Consider the following 11994-nt stretch of genomic DNA (forward strand, 5'->3'; position numbering starts at 1 on the left):
AACACCAAACTTAGAGTTTGACTGTGGGGGCTTTAGTTGACTCTGTACTGAGAGAAGCTTACTGTGCCTCTTTTCCATATTTACAGAAGGATGTCCTTGAGTTTTAAACTCAAGGGAGTCCTCATTCAATTGAAGGACTAGTTCACCTCTGTTAACATCAATCACAGCTCTTGCTATGGCTAGGAAGGGTCTTCCAAGGATAATGGATTCATCCTCATCCTTCCCAGTATCTAGGATTATGAAATCAGCAGGGATGTAAAGGCCTTCAACCTTTACTAATATGTCCTCTACTTGTCCATAAGCCTGTTTTCTGGAATTGTCTGCCATCTCTAATGAGATTTTAGCAGCTTGTACCTCAAAGATTCCCAGTTTCTCCATTACAAAGAGTGGCATGAGGTTTATTCCTGACCCAAGATCACATAGAGCCTTCTCAAAGGTCATGGTGCCTATGGTACAAGGTATTAGGAACTTTCCAGGATCCTGTTTCTTCTGAGGCAATCTCAGTTGATCCAATGCATTTAATTCATTGGTGAACAGGGGAGGTTCATCTCCCCAAGTCTTATTACCAAATAAATTAGCATTCAGCTTCATGATTGCACCAAGGAACTTGGCAACTTGCTCTTCAGTGACATCCTCATTCTCTTCTGAAGAGGAATACTCATCAGAGCTCATGAAGGGCGTAAGGAGGTTTAATGGAATCTCTATGGTCTCTAGATGAGCCTCAGAGTCCTTTGGTTCCTCAGAGGGAAACTCCTTATTGATCACTGGACGTCCCAGGAGGTCTTCCTCCTTGGGATTCACGTCTTCCCCTTCCTTCTTGGATTCGGCCATGATGGTTATATCAATGGCCTTGCACTCTCCTTTTAGATTTTCTTCTGTATTGCTTGGGAGAGCACTAGGAGGGGTTTCAATGATCTTCTTACTCAGCTGGCCCACTTGTGCCTCCAAATTTCTAATGGAGGACCTTGTTTCATTCATGAAACTCAGAGTGGCCTTAGATAGATCAGAGACTAAGTTTGCTAAATTAGAGGTATTTTGTTCAGAGTTCTCTGTCTGTTGCTGAGTGGATGATGGAAAAGGCTTGCTATTGCTAAACCTGTTTTTTTCACCATTATTAAAGCCTTGTTGAGGCTTTTGTTGATCCTTCCATGAGAAATTTGGGTGATTTCTCCATGAGGGGTTATAGGTGTTTCCATAAGGTTCACCCATATAATTTACCTCTGCTATTGCAGGGTTCTCAGGATCATAAGCTTCTTCTTCAGAAGATGCCTCTTGAGTACTGTTGGATGCAGCTTGCATTCCATTCAGACTCTGAGAAATCATATTGACTTGCTGAGTCAATATTTTATTCTGAGCCAATATGGCATTCAGAGTATCAATTTTCAAGAACTCCCTTCTTCTGAGGCGTCCCATTACTCACAGGATTCCTCTCAGAAGTGTACATGAACTGGTTATTAGCAACCATGTCAATGAGTTCTTGAGCTTCTGTAGGCGTTTTCTTTAGGTGAATGGATTCACCTGCAGAAGTATCCAATGACATCTTAGCTAATTCAGACAAACCATCATAGAATATATCCAGGATGGTCCATTCTGAAAGCATGTCAGAAGGACACTTTTTGGTCAGTTGCTTGTATCTCTCCCAAGCTTCATAGAGGGATTCACCTTCCTTTTGTCTGAAGGTTTGAACATCCACTCTAAGCTTACTCAGCTTTTGAGGAGGAAAGAACTTGGCTAAGAAAGCCGTGACCAGCTTATCCCAAGAGTTCAGGCTATCTTTGGGTTGAGAGTCCAACCACACTCTAGCTCTGTCTCTTACAGCAAATGGGAAAAGCATGAGCCTGTAGACTTCAGGATCTACTCCATTAGTCTTAACAGTATCACGGATCTGCAAGAATTCAGTTAAGAACTGAAAAGGATCTTCAGATGGAAGTCCATGAAATTTGCAGTTTTGTTGCATTAGAGAAACTAATTGAGGTTTCAGCTCAAAATTATTTGCTCCAATGGTAGGGATGGAGATGCTTCTTCCATGTAAATTGGAATTAGGTGCAGTAAAGTCACCAAGCATCCTCCTTGCATTATTATTATTTTCAACTGCCATCTCCTCTTCCTGTTCGAAAATTTCTATAAGGTTATCTCTGGATTGTTGTATTTTAGCTTCTCTTAGTTTCCTCTTCAGAGTCCTTTCAGGTTCAGGGTCTGCTTCAACAAGAATATTCTTGTCCTTGCTCCTGCTCATATGAAAAGGAGGGAACAGAAAAATAATAATAATAGGGATCCTTTTTACCCAGGTATAGAGGTTCCCCTGTGTGAGTAGAAGAAGAAAAGAATGTAATGTAAAGAAGAGAAGAAGAGAAAATTCGAACACAGATGGAAGAGGGGGTTCGAATTTGGGTGAGATGAAGTGTTAGTAGATGAATAAATAAATAGAAAGAGATGAGAGAGAAAGAGGATTTTCGAAAATAAAATTTTGAAAAGGGGTTAGTGATTTTCGAAAATTAGGAATGAAAGCAAATTAAAATAAAAAATTGAAACAATTAGTTAATTAAAAAGAATTTTTGAAAAAGAGGGAAGAAATTTTCGAAAATTAGAGAGAGAGAGTTAGTTAGGTAGTTTTAAAAAAGATAAGAAACAAACAAAAAGTCAATTAGTTAGTTGAAAAAGATTTGAAAATCAATTTTGAAAAGAGAAGAAGATAAGAAGTTAGAAAAGATATTTAAAAATAAAATTTTTTGAGAAAGATAAGAAAAAGAAAAGAAAAGATATGATAGAAAGACATGACTAGAATTAGTTTTGAAAAAGATTTGATTTTTAAAATCACAATTAATGACTGGACTCACAAGTAATCACAAGATATGATTCTAGAACTTAAAGTTTGAATCTTTCTTAACAAGCAAGTAACAAACTTGAAATTTTTGAATCAAAACATTAATTGTTGATGATATTTTCGAAAATATGATAAAATTAAGAAAAAGATTTTGAAAATATTTTGAAAAAGATTTTTGAAATTTTCGAAAATAAATAAAAAAATGGAAAAGATATGATTTTTGAAAAAGATTTGAAGAAGATAAGATTTTTAAATTGAAAATTTGATTTGACTCATAAGAAACAACTAAAGTTTTTTTAAAAATTTTTGAAAAAGTCAACTCAAATTTTCGAAATTTATGAGTGAAAAAGGAAAAGATATTTTTTTGATTTTTGAATTTTTAATGATGAAAGAGAAAAATATGAAAATGATGCAATGCATGAAAATTTTGGATCAAAACAATGAATGCATGCAAGAATGCTATGAATGTCAAGATGAACACCAAGAACACTTTGAAGATCATGATGAACATCAAGAACTTATTTTTGAAAATTTTATATGCAAAGAAAACATGCAAGACACCAAACTTAAAAATCTTTCATGTTCAAACACTATGAATGCAAAAATACACATGAAAAACAAGAAAAGACACAAAACAAGAAAACATCAAGATCAAACAAGAAGACTTACCAAGAACAACTTGAAGATCATGAAGAACACTATGAATGCATGAATTTTTCGAAAATTTTATGCAAACTTTAAAACATGCAATTGATACCAAACTTAAAATTGACTCAAGACTCAAACAAGAAACATGAAATATTATTTTTTTTTTGGATTTTTATGATTTTCTAATTTTTTTGGTATTTTTCGAAAATTAATTTGAAAAAGAAAAATAAGGATTCCAAAATTTTTAATATGAATTCCAGGAATCTTGTACTCTTAGTCTAAAGCTCCAATCTGAGGGTTAGGCATAGCTTAATAGCCAGCCAAGCTTTAGAGGATACAAATCAGTCATACAATAGCAGATGGATTAGGAACAACTAGCTTGCTCTTGTGATGATGGTTTGGGAGCCTCAGTCTAAAAGAATTTAGACATGGCTTTACAGCCAGCCAGGCTCCAACATTTTTCATGAAACGCTAGAATTCATTCTTAAAAATACAGAAGAAAAAAATATTTTATTTTATTTTATTTTTTTTTGAAAATAAATTTTTTTCGAATATTAATTGGGAAAAAACGAAAAAGAAGAAAGTATTTTTGAAAAATTTTTGAAAACTTTTTGAAAATAAAATAAGAAGAAAATTACCTAATCTGAGCAACAGGATGAACCGTCAGTTGTCCAAACTCGAACAATCCCGGCAACGGTGCCAAAAACTTGGTATGCGAAATTGTTACTCTGAGGTTGTAAAATTTGTTGTTCGTTCTCTCTCTGGCAATGGCGCCAATAACTGGTGCACAATACCATGGTCCAAACATAACTTCACAGCTTCGCACAACTAACCAGCAAGTGCACTGGGTCGTCCAAGTAATAAAACCTTACGTGAGTAAGGGTCGATCCCACGGAGATTGTCGGTATGAAGCAAGCTATGGTCACCTTGTAAATCTCAGTCATGCGGATATCAAATGGTTATGGAGTTTTTGAAAATAAATAATAAATAAATAGAAAATAAAGATAGAAATACTTATGTAATTTATTGGTGGAAATTTCAGATAAGCGTATAGAGATGCTTTCGTTCTTCTGAACTTCTGTTTTCCTGCTGTCTTCATCCAATCAGTCCTACTCCTTTCCATGGCAAGCTTTATGTAAGGGCATCACCATTGTCAATGGCTACATCCCATCCTCTTGTGAAAAAGGTCCAAATGCTCTGTCACAGCATGGCTAATCATCTGAGGTTCTCGATCATACTGGAATAGGATTCACCCTCCTTTTGCGTCTGTCACTACGCCCAGCACTCGCGAGTTTGAAGTTCGTCACAGTCATTCAATCCCTGAATCCTACTTGGAATACCACAGACAAGGTTTAGACTTTCGGGACTCTCATGAATGCCGCCATCAATCAAGCTTATACCACGAAGATTCTGATTAAGAGATCCAAGAGATATTCATTCAATCTAAGGTGGAACGGAAGTGGTTGTCAGGCACGCGTTCGTGGGGGAATGATGATGATTGTCACGTTCATCACATTCATGTTAGAGTGCGAATGAATTTCTTAGAAGCGGAATAAGTTGAATTGAATAAAAAACAGTAGTACTTTGCATTAATTCATGAGGAACAGCAGAGCTCCACACCTTAATCTATGGAGTGTAGAAACTCTACCGTTGAAAATACATAAGTGATGAAGGTTCAGGCATGGCCGAGAGGCCAGCCCCCAAACGTGATCAATATGATTCAAAGATGAACTAAAAATCATAAGATGTCTAAAAGACTAGTAAAAAGTTCTATTTATACTAAACTAGTTACTAGGGTTTACAGAAATAAGTAATTGATGCATAAATCCACTTTCGGGGCCCACTTGGTGTGTGCTTGGGCTAAGCTTGAAGTTTACACATGCAGAGGCTTCTTCTGGAGTTGAACGCCAAGTTGTAACGTGTTTTTGGCGTTCAACTCTGGTTCGTGACGTGTTTCTGGCGTTTAACTCCAGACTGCAGCGTAGAATTGGCGTTCAACGCCCTTTTGCGTTATCTAAACTTGGCCAAAGTATGGACTATTATATATTGCGGAAAAGCCCTGGATGTCTACTTTCTAACGCAATTAGAAGCGCGCCATTTTGAGTTCTGTAGCTCCAGAAAATCCACTTTGAGTGCAGGGAGGTCAGAATCCAACAGCATCAGCAGTCCTTCTTCAACCTCTGAATCTGATTTTTGCTCAAGTCCCTCAATTTCAGCCAGAAAATACCTGAAATCACAGAAAAACACACAAACTCATAGTAAAGTCCAGAAATGTGAATTTAACATAAAAACTAATGAAAACATCCCTAAAAGTAACTAGATCCTACTAAAAACATACTAAAAACAATGCCAAAAAGCGTATAAATTATCCGCTCATCAATGTTTTTTACTTTTATTTTCCTATTTTCTTTATGAGTTATCACCCTCTTGGTTTGGAGTTGGTTGTGATCATTTTTTAGGGCTTACTAACCTCAATTTTGAAGTGCATCATGGGATTGGAGCATCTATTTTGGAAGGAGCAACCTCCTCTATAATACAATGAGCCAAACCCTCCCTAATATACATACCCAAATCAAGGATATGGTAGACTCCACTATGACTATACACCTCCACCACCATATACCTATGACCGATACCCCCAACATAATCCTCAATCACCACATCTTCAAACACCACACTAATAGAACCATCCACTTCCTTACATACCACCTCAAAACACTCACCAACATGAATCACCTTCCACATATACAACCTTTCTCCCAAATTATGAACCTTCTTTTTCACCCCAATGTGATGTTTTCCCACCCTTGACGCAAGACCATCAAGACCTTCAAACTTTTCTCCAAGAGCAAAAAGGTGAGCAGATGCCTAGAATATGGGATCCCGGAGGACCTATAAAATGCAAGCTTGGATGAAGATTTAAGGAAGAGTGAAAACAGAAGCCACCCTAGCGAAAGTCTCCTCAATAAGTCCAACTTAAGGACTATAAACCAAAGTGCTAGGTGGGAGACACCCTACCATGGTAACATCTTTCTTACCCTTTCTCTTTGTTATAGTCTTGGTTAATTGCATTTTGTTTATCTTGGTTAGCTTAGGATTAGTTTAATTTTGAGTTTAGTTGGTTTATTTTGGTGTGGATCATGATTTTATGGATTTTTGAATGTTGTGGGTTGAATTTTGTGTTGAGCTAAGGTAGAGTGCCCTAGAATTTGAAGAAATTTTTTTTTTACAAAAACAGGGCACTGTACGTGCGCACACCGTTCTGCGCGCGCACACAATCTGCATAATTCACATCCTGTGCGTGCGCACCCTATTGTGTGCACACACACTAGCTTTTGCGCCCTCTATTTGGAGCGCTTGCACGCCTTGTGCATGGGTGCTCCCCTGTTTTCCCGTGCCTTGTGTGTACGCACCACCTATGCATACGCACACAACCCATGCTTCGCACTCTCTGTGCGCCAACACAGATCTGTGCGAACACACACCAGCCTACACTCTCTCTGGTGGGAGCGCTGGCACAGCTCATGCGCATGAACCCCTACCCATTTCTGCTCTTGTGTGTGCGCACGCATCTATGTGCGCGCGCACACATGATCCTTTGTAAAAAAAAAAAGTGTTCTGTGCGTGCGCCCAAGCTTGTACGCACGCATACTTCTTGATTCCCTCTCTGTTCATAGCACTCGCACACCTGATGCGAGCGCACACCTTCCACTTTTTACCTTGTGTGTGTACGCACACATACCTATGCGTACGCACAAGTGTTGTTTTGGGCAAAATTTTTATTGCACTTTTCTTTGAGCCCTAACACACTTTCACCCCTCCACCTCTCTCTTCTCCCCCTTTTACCTTATTTTCTACTTATTCTTGTTAGTTTTGTTTGCATTTCATTTTCATTTTAGTAATTATATTAGTTTTACTTTAGTTGTTTCTAATTAAATAAATTACAAGTGTTTGCTTGATGATGATTGGGTTGCTTGTTGATTGAATTTCATCAATGCACTTATACTTTGCCTTAAATTACTAGCACCTAACTGGATTTGTACATTTCCATTTTGTTGCATATTAGGTGAAATCTTTATAAGTGCACATTGAATTAAGTGAATTGAGTTGAAATTACTTGTTCATCATGATTTTCATATTAAATTCATCACATACTGGTACTTGTTCCTTGTTAATGCCTTGCATTTGTTTGAGTGACTCAACTTGATTCTTGTCAAGCTTGTCACTTTTTGTAACAAGTATTTTACCATGTGACTTTTTCTTTATGTTTCATGATGAATAAGGAGTTTTTTGTTCATTATTGGATTGGTTATTGTTTATTGTGCTTCTATATCAATTTGTGTTTTCACTCGCACAATTTCAATATTCAATATCTCAAATACTCAATTCAATTTTTGTGGTTACCTAAAGTTTCTTGTGCCTTAAGTTTTGCTTATTCTTCACTTGCAACCTAAGTTACTTAATTGAGGAACACATGTTATTTCTGTTGCTTGTGAGATTTATGTTTTTACTCGGCTAATGTGTGTGTTCTAAATCGTGCGCACATTTAGAATACACACATTACTTTTTATCATATCACACACAGCTTACTTTTCCTCAATTCCTCTTTATTTGTTTTATACAGTAGCCCGAGCCCCCGTACCCACCAACTGAAGGTGGAACCTCCTAGTTCTTCACCCCCGGATCATGTGCATGCATGGAGGACCGTGCACAATTTAAGTGTGGGGGAGGATCGACAACTTCGAAGGGGGTAAAAATTCTTTTCTTAGACACTTTGCAATACCTTTTAGTTCTTTTTCTTCAATTTTTGCAATTTTGTTCTTACTTTGTTTAGTTTGGTTTGTTTGTATATATTTCTTTAAGTGTTTATAGTTATATAGTAGTAAATATTTGCATGTTGCATAATAGAGTGAATAATTTTCGTAAAAACAACAAAGAATTCTCATGAAATCCTTCCTAGGGTATGCTATTGATTGAATTGAAGAAAAATTGTTTTTCAACTTGCTTGGAGTATTCTTTTCATAGAACATAGAAAAACAGCTAGAACAACATACCTTGTGAGATTTGAGCTCTAATAGATGGTTGCATATTCTCAACCATAAAGTTTGTTCTTGTGTGATTATAATCCTTTTTTATTGTGATCTTAGATTTGCATGAATCTTTATGTCCTGTGTTTGATGTTTGGATGCATTTAGTATGATTGAAGACATTCTTGATATTAAACTCACCAACCTATATGGCCAACCCTTGCATTCACCTTTGTAACCCCTTTTTGAGCCTTTAAATCCCTGTTTGTTCTTATTCTAAGCACATTATTGTTCCTAAAACGAAAAACCATTGATGTCCTTGAATTACTCTTTGATTATCTTGGGTGGAGTAGTGTGTGTTACTCAAGTGTGGGAGAAGATAGTTGGAAAACATTGGTGATGAAGTTACATGGGGTATTGATTGAGAAAAATTGGAAAATGGGTAATACTCATGCATTCATTGTTCAAGAAATATACATCTCTTGTTGTTGACAAAAATAAGAAAATTTTGAGTTAAAAAAAAATCAAATCTTGTGCATAGTAGCATATGAAATAAAAAGCTAAATAAAGGATGCATATGTTTGTGTTTGGAAAGAAGATGCATGAGTAAATGTGAGAAAGTGAAATAAATGGATAGTTAGGTTGTTTTCCCATGTGTATATAGGTGATGTAGGATTAGGTGGACACTTGAGCTAATCAAAGATCTAATCCAGTAAGTCCACTTAACCATATTTATCCCACCTTAACCCTAGCCCCATTACAACCCTCCAAAGACCTCATGATATTTGTTTTTCATGCATCAAATATTAATTGATTGTTAGATGACTTGCATATCTTTGAAAAATATGATTAAAGGAGAATTGAGTGATTAATCCCTAAACACTGAGTGAATAGAGTGAATACACATCTGGTGAGGGGTTCGATCGCTCCATCCTATGTTCTTGTACCTGATGTTGTATCTTCTTGCAAGTTGTTTGGTTGCTAGTTTGAAAATTTCAATTCAATTCTTTGGACATTGGTCATATTGCTATACTTTCTTACTTTAGCCCCAAGGTTTTATTTTGGATTGACTGGAATTTTCTTGTTTGTTTTTGCTAAACTCAATAGGAGTCATAGTATAGATATAGATAGATAGCATTTAGCATAGTTGCATTTTGGCGAAGACTGTGAGACAACAGTGTAATTTGGTATTAGTTAGAAATCCCTAAGTTTAGATAACCCTATTTATGGTTATGGTTTAAGTTATTTATTTTTGTCAAGCTTGAATATTTGTATCGATTTAAAGTTCTAGGATTGCCTTTGGCATCCCGGAACCTTATATCTTACATATTGGGCACTATTACCATATTGAGAACCTCCGGTTCTCATACCATATGTTGTTGTTATTTTTCAAATGTAGGTTTCAACCCACCTCGGTGAGTTTGCGGATATGGTGACAGAGCGGAGGATGATCTTTCTTATGCTTTATTTTACTTTACTTTTGTTGTAGTATTTTCTCACCTTTTGTATATTTAACATTGTTGCCTTAGAGGCTTTATTTCTAAAAACTTTGAGAGATAGATTGTTACTATTTTAAACTTTAAAACTCTGATGTATTCAGTTTGACTAGCCGGCCTAAACTCCGCAGGATGTGACTAGTCCTCAAATTGTGGAGTTAAGGTTTATCTAATTTTGTGATTGTATTTGGATTTCACCGTGTATGCAATGATCACAATTCTTTTATTCTTTTAGAAAATACTTAAGTCTTATTTCTTTATTATTAGTGATTTGGTACATACCACTCCGGTTCTTGCATTCACCTTCTCTATGTTTTGTGAAACTTATGGATGTTTATATATGGAAACCGTGCTAACTATGGTTTCATTCAAGCATTTTGTTTCACACACTGATTAAACGTTAAAAGTTAACTTAGTTAACTCAGAATTTTGATTACTCTAAAGTCTGAGCTTGGGTCCCTTTGGTGTGAATTCTGATAATGATAAAGTAACTAAAAATATTGTAGATGAACGTTATTTGTTAAACAATTTATGATATGACTGTTTAATGCATGTTCTTTATAAATTAGATTATTTTGTCTAATAAAATGATATCAGAAAGCAATGAATCCCCCATACTTGATATATAATTGGCTTTTAACATATTTTTTCTGGTGAAAAATATTTTAAGCTTGTAGATCGTGTTTAGGTTTACCTTCGTTCTATTAGTTAATGCAGACGATGCGAATGATGTTGAAGGACTTCTACCAGAGGAAGACACTGGTCTACCAACCGAAGAAGCCGAGGGTGATTTATCGGATTCAGAGGAATTTTGGAAGCCATTTATTGCATCCTCACCAGTTGAGAAGTCAATCAAAGCTAACAATGGTTATGTTCCATGAAAGGAGCACAAGTCTAATCTTAAGAATGATGACTCCGAAGACATTGGTGAAGCCAACTTTGTGAAAGCATCCAATTCTGAACTCAAGTCGTCGAAGTCAGGGAAGAGGAATAAATGGAAACCTGAAGAAATTAAGAAGTTGATCAACATGTGTGGAAAACTACACAATAGATTTCAAATTGTGAAGGGAAGGATGGCTTTATGGGAAGAGATATCTCAGAGCTTGTTGGCTGATGGGATCAGCAGAAGTCCTGGACAGTGTAAATCGCTTTGGACATCTTTGGTACAGAAATATCAGGTATGTTTCTTCTTTCAAAAAAACCTGATGTTAATATTGTAAAGCTTGTCATTAAGTCATTAATAATCACACATAATTTTTGTTGTTTAATGCCTTGGTAAATTTGTATATTGTATAATATAGTCTTGTTTAAATAGGTTATGATGATAAAGAAACAGTCACCTATCTCTCTTTTGATGTTAAATATTTTTATGAGATAGAAACATAGTAAGGATCCAAATGAGAAAATTCAATTAATTTGTACAGCTTGTTGTTTATTACATAAGAAGGGGTTGCATTTCACTTGTAAATAATGTGTATGGTAAAATCCAATAGCTTTATAGAGTGAATAAAATAGAAGTGCATGAGATGGTTATTATTCTGACTAATAACATTTTATATTTAATGCAGGAGATCAAGAACGAGAAGGGTAGTGTAGCAAGAATAGTTGGCAATATCTTGAGGACATGGAAAAGATAATGCCTGATAGTGAAGCAATGACAACAAAATGATGAAAAAAGTTGGTAAAGGAAGGAACATGATAAAAAGAACATATATATAAAAAAGAAACACTTTGGGATGTTTCCACATGAAGATTGATACCAAGTGTGTGGATGTTAACAGTGCTGAAAGTTGCATCAGTTGCATGATTTGTGGTATGGACTCATGGCATTCAAGATCCATAGTTTTGTGAGGGCTGAAGATATAGACAACATTAAAGGGAAGTCAATGAGGGTAGTATTTTTGTTTGGGGGACTGCTGATATAATATCCCACCATAGTTACCCTCCCACTTATTTATATCCCTTTTCCTAATGATGTATCATATCTAATTTTATTATT

General features: G+C 35.9%; 1 non-coding gene across 1 annotated transcript; it reads left to right on the plus strand.

Moving 5' to 3' along the window:
• Positions 1–1594: 1594 nt before the first annotated feature.
• LOC148561947 (small nucleolar RNA R71) lies at positions 1595–1702 on the plus strand. Its single transcript, XR_015887631.1, has one exon. It is a non-coding gene; the product is annotated as a small nucleolar RNA R71 (small nucleolar RNA).
• The last annotated feature ends 10292 nt before the right edge of the window (positions 1703–11994 follow it).

The sequence above is a fragment of the Arachis ipaensis genome, chromosome B6 (genome assembly GCF_059453495.1).
Source record: "Arachis ipaensis isolate K30076 ecotype BB chromosome B6, ASM5945349v1, whole genome shotgun sequence".
In the NCBI taxonomy this organism is placed as follows: Eukaryota; Viridiplantae; Streptophyta; class Magnoliopsida; order Fabales; family Fabaceae; genus Arachis; species Arachis ipaensis.